Consider the following 14,301-nt stretch of genomic DNA (forward strand, 5'->3'; position numbering starts at 1 on the left):
GAATTGGTGGTTGCCATTTACATTATCATTAGGCTATATTTCATCTTGCCCTGAGATGTAAAATGTAGAATACATCTAAATCAATATTGTAATTGTACAACATGTAGTTAACATATATTCATCACTTTAGTACAGGATTTGCATGGAAACCATCCTGAGATAAAATCACTATGAACAAAGTTTTTTCAGCATATTGTATATTCAGTATATTGATTGTATAACTATTTCAGTTTATTATTAAAACCTTGCTGAACAGGCACAGTTTTAACTTGCATTGGTACAAGTATTGTTTAGCTAACAAGATGAAATAAAATGTGAAATCAGTTGCTACATTTTTGTCAAATACAAGTGTGACTAATGGCCCAGTTATATGTAAATATTATTAGAACATCATTCATTAAATTCATCAGTGCTTGCCAGAAATGTTGAACAACCATGCACTGCCATAACATGTCTTATATAATACTGTCTTTCATTACAAAAACTCTGTAAATCACTGTTAACTGGTGGTGGTGGTGGTTGTTTTTCAGCAATTTATTTTTCCTTTTTAGCATTAGTATTTTTTTTTTTTAAATTAATCTGGGGATGTTAAATTAAGCTGAAGGGCTCACATCCTCAGCACAGCCAAGTCTTATTTATCTTAATGGCTAAGATAACATGTTTTGGAGGTGGTTGTTCCCCCCCCCCCCCCCCCCCAATTTTTTTTAAATAGATGTGACAGTTTTGTGTTTAACACAGTTGAATGTTTATACAGTTGGATATTCTGTGTGGTCAGCTGAAATGAAAGCAGTAATGTCAAATATCAATTATCACACTTCAGTGTGCTTTCAGATGGAAAATACATATGCTTGTGAGCTGCTGCTAAAACTGATTTTTTTTCTGTCGAAATGTACTCTGTTGAACGAAGCACGCTTGCTTAAAGAACAAGCATTTATTTGTGTTTTGCTGCAAATGACTTTTCCATTTGCTTTTTTGTTATGTCGGATATGCTTTATTTTATGTAGACTTAACTTTGAATGTCTAAGTCATTGACTGTTAATCTATGTGAGTCCTTTAGTTTCATATAACTTGACTCGGTTCTATTTTATCATTGAATCCATGACATTATAGTTTTGAGTTGGTGAAAGGAATGTGAGGAAGCGAAAGTGATGTTAGCGTCAATTGTGGATTGATTGTCCCATGATTGATTGTGGGATTGAATTCTCATGTTGTTGTTTTTTCCTGTTGTTTGTTTGTTTTTTGTTTCACATTGATTGTTTGTTCGCTTTTTTTTTTTTTTTTTCCTTTTTTTTTTGTTGCTTTTTTTTTTTTTTTTTTTTTGGGGGGGGGGGGGGGGGGGGGTTGGGTTTTACCGGTGCATATTGTGAGTGTTTGATTTGTTGAAAATAGAAGTTGTGAAATTGTACTGATGTGGTTATATAGTGTTGAGGGAGGTGACCGATCATCAGTTACAAAATGCATGGTCGTATTTTCCCAGTAAACACGTGCACATTCTGTGTCTAAAATTAACGCATGGGACGGATGACAGCTACTCATGTACTGCACGCAGATGAATGAATTTTTTGTGTTTTGCTGAGAAATTGTTATTCCTTGCCTTGCTCTGCGCTCTCTCTCTCTCTCCACATACACCAGCACAGACGCGCATGTGCGCGCGCACGCACACGCGCGCACGCACACACACACACACATGCACACACACACACACACACACACACACACACACATCATTTTAGAGTCCCGGTATATAATTTATAAGACAAAAAGAGCCATAGGGACTGCACTTCCGCTCGCGAGCGACAGTCCAGTTTATTTTGCTTGCTTTTAAAAAAATTTATTATTATTGTCACTGTTTTCATAGATATATGTACTATGTTTTAGGGTCTTTCGACCATATATATAACTATAATTTTCACAACTTCAAAGACTTTTCATGTTATCTGTATAAACATGTCCATGTGTATTTTGGGGTTTGTACTGCCAAGCATGGTGTATTTGGATAATTTCTTTCGTTGGGTTGGATGCATATATTTGTCATACTTCTTTATGGACAAACATGAATGGTAATATATCCATTGTATCAGTTAATTGTCAAGGTCTGAATAGTTCACACAAAAGACGTGATATTTTCCATTACTTGAGAAATAAGAAGTACTCTATTTATTTTTTACAGGATACGGATTTTGAAGAAAAGATGGAGAAATATGTTTCAGCAGAATGGGGATATACTTGCTATTTTTCAAGCTATACGTCGAATGCAAGAGGGGTCGCAATAATGTTTAACAATAATTTCGAATTTAAAGTGAAACGGACAATAACTGATAGTTCAGGGAATTTCATTATTCTACTTGTTGAGATACAAAAAATTAATTTCCTCTTTGTTAATGTATATGGACCAAATAAAGATGATCCTGATTTTTATGTGAATTTAAAACAAAAAATAAGTGAAAATAATGTAGAGAATGTTATAATAGCTGGGGATTTCAATTTAGTTCTTAACCCAACAATAGATTACCATAATTATAAACATGTAAATAATCCAAAAGCAAAAGTAGTCGTTGAAAACATGATAGAAAATTTAGATCTGAATGACATCTGGCGTGAATTAAACCCAGACTGCCCTCGTTACACTTGGAGAAGAACTAATCCTTTCCAACAGGCTAGATTAGATTTCTTTTTGATCTCAGACACTGTAGTATCCTTGATAGATGATGCAGACATAGAATATGGGTACAGAACAGATCATTCAGCTATTTCGTTGAAACTTAAATTCAGCGAGAATGTAAAGCGCAATACGTTTTGGAAATTAAATACATCTCTTCTAAAGGATAAAACATATGTGGATGAAATAAATATGGAAATAAATAATGTTAAAAAAGAAAATGCTATTAATATGTATTCTGATGACACACCGGATGATGAACTGGTGTTCTCTGTTCCTGATGACATTTTTCTTGACTTTCTTTTAATGAAAATACGATCGAGAACAATTTCTTATGCTTCAATGAAAAAGAAAAAAATGATAGAAGAAGAAAGACAGTTAGAAGGAGACATCTGTAACTTAGATAAATATCAAAATAAAAATAAAGAAGATATTAAAGTTCTAGAAATTAAACAAAAACAATTACAAGATATTCGAGAGAAGCGGATGGAAGGGGTATTATTAAGGTCTAGAGCTAGATGGATAGCTGAGGGAGAGAAGGTTAGTAAATATTTTTGTAATTTAGAAAAACGTCATTATGTTAGTAAACACATAGCCAAAATTATTGATCAATACGACAATGTTCTAACAAATCAAAAGGATATCTTAAATGAAGTACATAATTTTTATAGATCTTTATATGTGAATGTTGGGGTGGAACATTGTGAAATTGAAAATTTAGTGAATTATATTCCATGTTTGAATGAGTCAGAAGCAAGCGATTTAGAAGGTATGATTACAATGGAGGAAGCGGCACAAGTTATTAGAAATATGAAAAATAATAAGAGTCCAGGTACAGATGGCTTTAGTGCAGAATTTTTTAAAGTCTTTTGGAAGAAAATAGGAATATTTGTTGTTAGGGCACTTAATGCTAGTTTCAGGAAAGGAGAAATGTCTTCTGTGCAAAAGGAAGGAGTGATTACGTGTATCCCCAAAGGTGATAAGCCAAGACAATATTTGAAAAATTGGAGACCCATCTCTCTTTTAAATGTAGTTTATAAAATTGGGTCATCTTGTATTGCTAACCGCTTGAAACCAGTATTACCTAACATTATTAATGAAGATCAAACAGGGTTTATTAGAAATAGATACATTGGAGATAATTTGAGGTTGATATATGATATCATAGCTTACTTAGATAAGCATAATCTACCTGGTTTATTACTGAACATAGATTTCGAAAAGGCTTTTGACTCAATAAATTGGGATTTCATGTTTAAAGTGTTAAAGGCATTTGGGTTCAAAGAAAATATGTGTAGATGGATTAGTGTATTTTACACAAATATTAAGTCATGTGTGATTGTGAATGGTCAGGTCTCTGACTGGTTTGAAGTTAAGAGAGGTTGCAGACAAGGAGACCCTATATCACCTTATTTATTTGTAATGTGTGTAGAAATATTAGCTATAATGGTAAGGGAAAATTCGGATATCCGAGGAATAAAAATTAACGATGTTGAGAATAAACTGACCCAATATGCTGATGATACAGAATTTCTACTTGCTGGGGATAGGAAATCTTTTGAATGTTGTGTTACAACTCTTGATAAATTTGGCTGTGTCTCAGGTCTCTATTTGAATTCAAGCAAAACTAGTGCTATTTGGTTAGGGAGCAAAAAGAATTCTAAGACGCGTTATATGGAACATTTAGGTATGGACTGGAATCCTACAAGATTCCAAATTTTAGGGATTTGGTTTACTAATGATTTAAAAGAATGTGTAACTATAAACTATTCAGAGAGATTAGCAGAAATAAGATATTTGTATAAGATATGGGTAAAACGCCAGTTAACGCCTCTAGGCAGAGTAGCAATTCTGAAATCTGTTATTCTTTCCAAACTGACTCATCTGTGGTTGCTTTTGCCAAACCCACCGGATACATTTTTTAATACATGTCAACATATTTGTTATAAGTTTGTTTGGAACAATAAACCAGATAAAATTAGCCGTAAAACTGCTCATAAAAGTGTAAAAAATGGTGGCATCGGTCTTCCTGATGTTAAATTGTTTGCCTTATCTTTAAAGCTTTCCTGGATTCGTAAAGCTGAAAATTCAAATCACAAGTGGAAGCACCTCTTGCTGTGTAACTTCCCCCAATGGCCAGCTATTGATAAATATGGTCCAGAGTTTATCTTAAATTTTGCCATATATAACCAGTTCTGGACAAATGTGTTTGAAAGTTATAAGATTTTCTTTTATAAATGTGAACCAAAAGACTCAGCGGAACTGCTTGCAGAGCCATTGTGTTATAATAATCGTGTTCAAATTGGTAAAAGGTGTATTATATCCAGACTGCTCAGTAATCATGATGTGTATTGTCTTGCACAGTTTTTTGATGATGATGGTAAAGTTTTTTCATATGTACGCTTCAAAGAAAAATATGATTTGCACATTGATTTCCTTACTTATGCTGGATATAAATCAACAATAAACGAATTAGTTAAAAAGCATAATATTCATGTGGATAGCAACAGACACACAAATACTTCGCTCTGCTTCAAACACTTGTTTTCTGTTTCTAAAGGCTCAAGACCATATTATGATGTGTTGATTGAAAATGATATGAAACCAAAATGTTGTGAGAAATGGGACTTAAAGCTTTTGATGCATCATAACTGGAAATCTTGTTTTATGCATGCACACAAGATAGTTGATGTAAAGCTGAAATGGTTTCAGCTGAAAATAATACACCGATGTTTATGTACAAAAATTGTTTTAAAAGAAATTGGTGTTACGGATAATAACAACTGTAGTTTTTGTAGAGAACACAAAGACAGTATTGATCATGCTTTTTGGAAATGTAATTATGTGCAAATGTTTTGGAACGCTTTAACGGACTTGATAAAAGAGAGATGTGTAAACGCAGGAAATTTAAAGTTAACAGAATCACTTGTGCTATTTGGACATGATGTGACAATAACAACTGATGCTGTTTTGTGTTTTATAATATTGTTTGCAAAGTATTACTTATATTTATGTAAAATTGAAGACAGCTTTCCACAAATATCAGTTTTTTTGAACAAATTAAAAAATCGATATAGAATTGAAGAATATAATGCATATATTAACTTTAACCATACCATTTTCTCTGCCAGATGGCTGCCATACAAATTATTGATCACAAATGATTAGTAACCTGTTCATGATTAACGAAAAATAACCATCCATATTTATTTTCTTTTTATTGATATTCATAAGAAATGATTGAGGTGTTCACTTTCCGTAAACGTGTTCTAAGATACTTGACAGTTTGTATTCCTTGACAGCTTGTGTAAGATCTTAAGAAATGAATGATAATACTCCATGATGATAACCAACCAGTGTATAATCCAGCTGCTTGGCTGTTTCTATCCAAGTATTTATGGTGTTTGTTTGTTTGTTTTTTGTTCTTTGTTTGTTTTTGTTTTCTTCTTTATAAATGTCCATTAAGATGCTGTTGTTGTTGTAAAATGTCAACCTACCAAAATGGAATTAAAAAAATGTTTAAAAAAAAAAAGAAAAAAAAAAAAAAATTATCACACTTCATTTTTCCTTACGCTTCCCTCGTCTTGATTCCCCAACTCACACCTTTCCCAAACATGAACCCATACACCACCCCCACTTCATCATCATCAGACCCCCATCCCACCCACTTGCCGACACACAGCATTGGTAACATGAGACTATTCCAACAAGTTTTACATCACAGAATTCCTTGAAACACAGCATAGGTGACAAGACCATTCCAACAAGCTGTACATCACTGAATTCCTTCTCATACAGAGTAGATAACACAAGATCATTCCAACAAGTTGTACACCACAGACTGTCTGTTATCCTTAATCAATGTCACCCATTCTCCTTTCCATACCTTTCATTTCCACACATTTTCCCTCATTGTCAACCTTCGCTCTGTCTTGATTCTGACACTTGCACCTTCCCATTCATTTTTTATCCCTTTCTTTTTCCCCCCATTTTTCATCCTCCATTTCCACCCACCTGTATCTCCTCACACAACATAGGTAACACCTGGCCTTTCCTGTCACATGTCCCTCTCTGTAGCCTTCCTCTTTCTGAACATCATCCATTCCTCTTCCTATTTCTACATGATTCCAGTCGCAGGCAACACAAGATCATTTCCTTCGGTTTTACATCTCTCACTCTCTGTTGCTCCCTCCCCCTCCCCCACCCCCCACCCCTTTCTCTTTGTATCATCCATATTCATATTTCCATCATCTTTTCATTATTTCTTTCACCCTTTAACCCTAGTATTTCTGACGTTCATATGCTGCTGCATTCTTTTTTTTCATTTTTTTTCATGTGGGGATCTAAGAAGGGGGATGGTATTGTGATGATAATAATTATAATAATAATGTATTTGTTCATTTCCACTCAAAGGTGTGTATAGGAAGTGGAGTGGGCACACCACTTCTGATACCCACCTTTCTCCTATTCAAAAATGATAATGGTAATGGTAAGAGTAAGAATAAATCTGTTCTTTTCCAATCATAGGTGTGTGTAGGAAGTGGAGTGGGCACATCACTTCTTACACATTAAAAAAATCATTTATTTCCATGTCAGAATCAGTTACTTCCCATTCTTCGATCTATAATTCCATCATCCTCCCTTCTCAACTCATATCAGTTTCTTCCATCCCCAACCACACTCTTCCTGTCAGCCATTTTCGCTGCTACACCATCATCTTCACATTGTGAAAATAAGGTTGGAACACCACTATTGATCCGTATTCTTTCCAAACTCCATTTCTTCTCTTAACGTCTTTCTGCCAGTGTTGCCTTTCTCCCATGTTCACACAATCCCTTCCAAAAACTGTTCATTTTGTTCTGATCTCTTTTCCCCTTTCTTCCCATCTTTCCCAGTCTTGATTCCCACACTCCACACTCTCTTCTCCCATCGTCTTCATTGTCCATCCCTCCCTTCTCCAGTTTGTCTTTCAACCCTCATTTCCATCCACAGATGTGGCAATCCTGACCCTGTCTACCAGACTTACATACAGTTCCTCCCCTGTTGTATTTCTTTCTCTGTTCTTTTAATTTTGATTTAAAAAAAATAATAATGAAAAAAAGCTCTGGCTTTGCTTTTATGTTTTGTGTGGCCTTAAAGTACCCCCCACCCCCACACCCCCACTCTGTTGATGATGAATTAAGCACAAGTATAACATAATATGGGGAAAGATTAAAATGCACAAAAATAATGAATGGCTCAGTGACCTGCTATTATACTTGAAGTGCAGATATATATATATGTGTGTGTGTGTGTGTGTGTGTGTGTGAATGTAACTATGTATGTAAATGCATATATGTATGTGTATTTGTGTGCATGCATGTATCTGTATTGGAGTGATGGCCTAGAGGTAATGCGTCTGCCTAGGAAGCAAGAGAATCTGAGCATGTTGGTTCGAATCACAGCTCAGCTGCCAATATTTTCTCCTCCTCCACTAGACCTTGAGTGGTGGTCTGCATGCTAGTCATTCGGATGAGACAATAAACGGAGGTCCCGTTTGCAGCGTGCACTTAGCGCACATAAAAGAACCCACAGCAACAAAAGGGTTGTTCTTGGCAAAATTCTGTAGAAAAATCCACTTTGATATGGGAAAAAAACACACAAAAAACTGCACACAGGAAATAATAATAAAAAATTTTAAAAAAGGGTGGCGCTGTAGTGTAGCGACGTGTTCTCCCTGGGGAGAGCTGCCCAAATTTCACACAGAGAAATCTGTTGTGATAAAAAATACAAATACAAAATAATGAATGGCTCAGTGACATGCTATGAAGTGCAGATATATATATGTAAATGTAACTATGTGAGTATGTAAATGCATATATATATGTGTATTTATGTGCATGCATGTATCTGTATTAATGTTTATCATGACTATGTAATGGGTATATTATGTCTTCGTATATGGATAAGAGAAAATGTGCCAATATATATGATACAAATGTGTTTTAGAAAACAATATATAATGTTCCTTTCACAGTACATTGCTGGATGCATATTAAGTAAAATGTCCTTAATTCTATGCTAATCCTAAGTATGTCTGCTACTTTTTATAACATTGCACAGTCAACACCTGATGAAAATGTGTCCACTTTGACCGTGAACAAAGTTATAAAAAAAACAAAAACAAAGAAAGAAATAAAGAATCAAATGGAATGGCTGACATACTCAGCACAGCCTGGCCTTATCAGTTTTATCATACTGGAGTTTAATGGTGAAGAATATGTCATGAACTGTGTTTTGCGGGGGGTTTTTTTCATATATGAGACAGGTTTTTTTGGTTGGTTTTTTGTTTTTTGCTGTTGTTGTTTTAAGCTGTTAACTCAAATGTTTATTGCTTTGCTTTTTATCCTTAAGGTAGTATTTCTAATTCAACACTTTTGTGCAGTTGACAGTGACTGCTTAATCAAAATCTCTGTCATGTATCAATGTATGCTATCTAAGGCCTTGCGTGGTTGGCTGGACTGTAAGCAAAAATGATAATAACAGTAATAAAAATGCTATGTCGTTTTAATTCTGTTGTTCAGGTTATCATAAATGTTGCTTTCAGTGTCATGAGATGGACACAAGTAGTTAATAAATGTGAAGTTTGTACATATTATGTTGACGGTTTGCCTGAACTGAGTTTGTGGGGTGAATGATTGAGCGAGGTAATGGGTTGGTGGGTGAGTGAATAATTAAGGGGTTGGGATGGACAGGAGTGAGGGGTGGACGTCCCTTGACCAAGAACCAGATCAGAGTTAGGTCAGTTAGACCTTTCAAAAATATGCAAAGTGGGGAGTTGGAGGAAGAGAGAGGATGATAATGTGAAAGAGAAAGAAGGAAAGAAAGAAAAGGATGGAAAATGTTAAAGGAAATACCAATGATATGTACAAAAAAAGAGAAAATGAAAAAAAGGGGAAAACAACAAATTATTGATATAAAGAAAAACAAATTGGAAAACAAGCAAACAAAGCAGGTGGAAGGAGAGAAGTGGAGAAAAAACAGTGATATATAATTAACGAAAAATGAAAGCAAAGGAAAGGAATTTTTAAAAAGATAATAATAAAGTAAAGACAAAAAGAAAAGGAAGAAAAAGGTGAAACGAGCATCCAACAGATAGCAATCAAAAAGAACTACAAAAACAAAAAAACTCGCAAGATTGCTCAGTCATAAACGAAAGCGGAAAAAATGAAAGCAAAATCAAATGGATAAAACAGGGTGCTAAAATACTTGTACAACAGAAGAAAATTCACAAACAGGCACACACACATATGTACACACATGCACAGTCAACCGATATTAAAAATTCTCGTTTGTCGCAACTGAATAAGATTGCGTGTTCTACAAGAGTTTTTGATTATTCCCCTTATTCATGTTTCGTTGCATCGTTACTGTTCTTTCCTGGCTGAGTCAAGTGGTGTTGTGTTTGCGCGTGTGTTCCTTCTTCATTTGAACATTTTTCCCGTGTGTGTGTGTGTGCATGTGCGTGTGTGTGATCCTGTGTGTGTACATCCACATGCAAGAGATACACACAAAACATATTTGTGAGTGTGTGCACGAGGAGCACACAGACTGTCATCAAAAATCACAGGCTCATCGCAACCAGCACCTGTTTTCAGTGTTCGGAGTTCAACAGGGTTCTGTCTTAGGTTCTTTACTCTTCATCATCAGTGTACACCAAACCTCTTCATACACTCGTCCAAAGTCACTTCAAGTTGTTTCCAATCAATCTTTCGCAGATGATTCGCAATTTCGCAAATTAGTATAATTGTCACGGCTTTCACATATCTCTCTTCAGTTTCAATGCACTTTCCTTTCTGTGCACTTTCTTTTCTCAGAACTTAAAGCCTGGGAAATATATCGTTTCCTGACCAAAACAACAGCTCCAGATACGAACATCATTGTACTTCCTTCTTCTCATTAGGCCTACTTGTGTTATTCATGCAAATCCAGGGCCAAAGCTTTTGAAATACCCGGCCGTGCTTAGTCCGTGTGAGAAAACGTGCATACTGAATGGACAACCCCATGGGTCAGACGTGACTCCTGTAAAATAAATATATATGATGAACCATCAACAATGTATGTTAATGCCTGAACCATTTCTCAAAGCAGTAACAAATGTTCACTGGGAATGCTTTTGTTGTGGCTTACCGAATTTCTCCACCTCGCTGTTCAACAGTTCCGACTGCGGCCGTTGACACATAGTGCAAGCAATTAATTAAATGATTAATAATTTTATGATTATTTTAAGTATCCCTACAAAAACCGTGCATGGCAACCGGACCCAGAAACTAAAGATAACGAGAACAGTCAAGAAGTCTTCAGGCGACAGGAGAAGAGACTGTTTAAGACAGTTAAAACAACATCTTCAGCTAGAATTCAAAATAAACTCAAGGCGGTGAAAGCTCCGGTCTGTCCAAAGATAGACCTACTAGACATACATCAATTCAGCCATTGACCCACCAGATGAGAAGGATAGTCCTTGTTGGCTTTCATCACAGATGGTCTGTCAGTATAGATAGCACCAGAGTGGCTCCACCGAAAGAAGGTCATACACACAGACCTTAAAGCCAGGGAAAACATCTTAAACCGGCAATACCAATCAGCATTTATGCCAGAAACCATCACCGGAAAGAGACCATTTTCCATTGATGCCTGACATCACTGTTGACTCAAGCAGGGGTACTAAAACTTCTAAGGAATATCAACTCCTACAAAGCCACATACCAGCAAGATTCTTGAAAGAATATGCATAGATTCTAGCACCAGTGCTGACATAGCTTTTCAACAAGACTCTCTAGCAGGGGAAAATGGCAGAGAACTAGAGCAAGTGAACATCACGGCTGTCTTTAAATAGGGAGACAGGAACATAGCTGCTAACCACAGACCAGTCTCTCTGACAAGCCTTTGCTGTAAGCTTCAAGAGCACATCCTTGTGAGCAACATCATGAAACACCTGGAGGCCCAAGACAGACTACCAGCATGGATTTAGAGCCCGAAGAAGCTGCGAGACACAACTCCTCACCCTAATCCATGAATTAGCCAGCAGCCAGGACGAGGGGAAACAAATGGACCTGGTAATATTAGAATTCTCCAAGGCTTTTGACAGAGTTCTGCACCAGCGTCCCCTCCGTAAATTAGACCACTACGAAATAAGGGGGAGTTAACTGGCAGGAAGCACAGAGTGGTCGTCGATAGAGACTCTTTGGATGCACGCCCAGTCATCAGCGGAGTCTATCAAGGCACTGTGCTGGGGCCCATTCTCTTCCTGCTGTTCATCAGTGACCTGCCAGATCACTTGAGATGCAGAACCAGGCTGTTTGCAGATGACTGTATCATATAATTATATAATCATATCCCAGACTGACTGAATGCAACTCTGAGATCATCTCTGTCAATTAGAAGACTGGAATAAACTGTGCGGCGAAATAGTTTCCACCCACAGACATGTAACATCTCAGTGTCAGCAGACCCCGTCACCCCAGAAAGTACCAGTATAAGATGAAAAGGTACGTCCTTGAAATAACATTAGCAAAGAATCTGGGAGAAACTACCACCTCATATCTGCAGCGGAAAGAACATATGGACAAAACAACAAGAAAAAAAGCAAACAGTTTTCTGGGATTCCTTAGAGGGAACCCGAAAACGCCTTCCGGCATCATAAAGGCAAATGCCAGCAAGACCTTGTTAAGTCCCTATCTCGAATACTGCTGCTTTGGATAGAATCCATACCAGAAAGAACAGATAAACTTGGAAGATAAAAATGGTACATAGAAGAGCTGCCAGGTATGAGCGCCCAGTGGCAGCCGTCAGTCGGCTCTAATCAGGTAGGCGGCCTGTTGTGCAAATGACCCCGTGTTTGTAAAGCGCTTAGAGCTTGGTCTCTGACCGAGGATAGGCGCTATATAAGTATCCACATCAATCAATCAATCAATCAATCAATGTTACCAACAGATAACACAAAACAAGCAGCGTCACATCCATGCTTGAAGATTCAGAGTGGGACACTTTAGAGACCAGACGACAGAAAATCCAACTAAAAATGCTCTATGAGATATTCAGACGTTATCTTTCTAAGTCAGGATGTTTTAAACAAAGCTTCTTTCCAAGAACCGTTCTTCCATGGAACTCCTACCAGCAACAGTTGCTTGGGCTCCTTGCTTGGCATCCTTCAAGCAGTAGCTCCACAAGCTATCTTTTTGGTTTATTTTCCTCTCCCCACAAGAAGGGTCTAAGAAGTTTGCCGGGGCTGTGCCGGTTGGCGCTTGTCCCTAGGGACCGCTACGGTAGCCGGATTGGTTCTACTGGAGATTTGAAGCTGGGGATCTCTTCCTCTCTCTCCCTTTTACCGTTTTTGCTAATCGATTTGAAAGTGACTGTGTGTGTGTGTGTGTGTGTGTGTGTGTGTGTGTGTGTGTGTGTGTGTGTGTGTGTGTGTGCTTCCCTTTCATATGCACCGTTTCAGTGGTACTAGTTTCTCCCACGCCGCTCATTCCGAGCCCCCCATAAACGGCCACACCAGGGCTCGACTGTCGCAGTCCAAGCGCCGGCAGTCTACATAGAACCATCGGTGTTAGATCGCCAGGAGGCCACACACCAGAGGAGACCCTCAGCGCACTGTTGCTGAGTCACTCCGGTGGTGTTCAGTAGTGCCGGTGTAACGTACTTTGGATACCACCTACTACCCCCCTTCACCCCTACCCCCACCTCCACATCCCCCACCACACACACACACACACACACACACACACACACCATGCTGACGACAATAATGGCTTTGTCGAGTAGCCAGACTGAGTGAGCGTCTCCCACCGGAGTGAAGACAGCCACCACGTCCCCGCCTCGAACGACAGTCCCTAATGATTCTGCCGAGACTGAAGACCTTGACAAGACTCATCCCAAGCGCGGAAGTAGAGGGGTATGGAAAGTCACCATGAGAGCAGAGAATGACTGAAAGGCCACATAATTTGGGACTTCACACACACACACACACACACACACACACACACACACACACACACACACACACACACACACACACACACACACACACACACACATCTTCCTTCCCCCTGAACCCACCGATTTACATTTTTTCAAAATTAAGACGATGAAGATGGAATGAAACAACTTGAAAATAATAACTTGAATGATAAAAAGAATACAGAGAGGCAATGAAAATAAGTAGATTTGTTTACGCGTGCGCGCGCGCGCGCGCGCGTGCGTACGTGCGTGTGTGTGTGTGTGTGTGTGTGTGTGTGTGTGTGTGTGTGTAAAATAATACGTATGAAATAGTTGTTCAGATTATTTCTTTTGTGATGACTCGGACGTTGAAATACCCAGACGAAGTGTGAAAACGTCCTCGGAATATTGCTTTTTGCCAGACAACTATTTCGGAATGTACAACTAAACAATGTCCTGCACAAAGACTGCTGAAATGGAATCCCCCAAAATGTACGCAGAAAATGTTTACATTTCATGGTCTGGTTTTGTTTGTGCTCGGCTGTGCTGTGCAATGCTGTGCTCTGTGTGTGTGTGTGTGTGTGTGTGTGTGTGCCGTGTCTCCCTCTGTGTGTAAATTGGTGGCTCTGTAAATTGTTTCCCCAGGGCAGTGAAAAATCACC

The sequence above is a fragment of the Babylonia areolata genome, chromosome 3 (assembly GCF_041734735.1).
Source record: "Babylonia areolata isolate BAREFJ2019XMU chromosome 3, ASM4173473v1, whole genome shotgun sequence".
In the NCBI taxonomy this organism is placed as follows: Eukaryota; Metazoa; Mollusca; class Gastropoda; order Neogastropoda; family Buccinidae; genus Babylonia; species Babylonia areolata.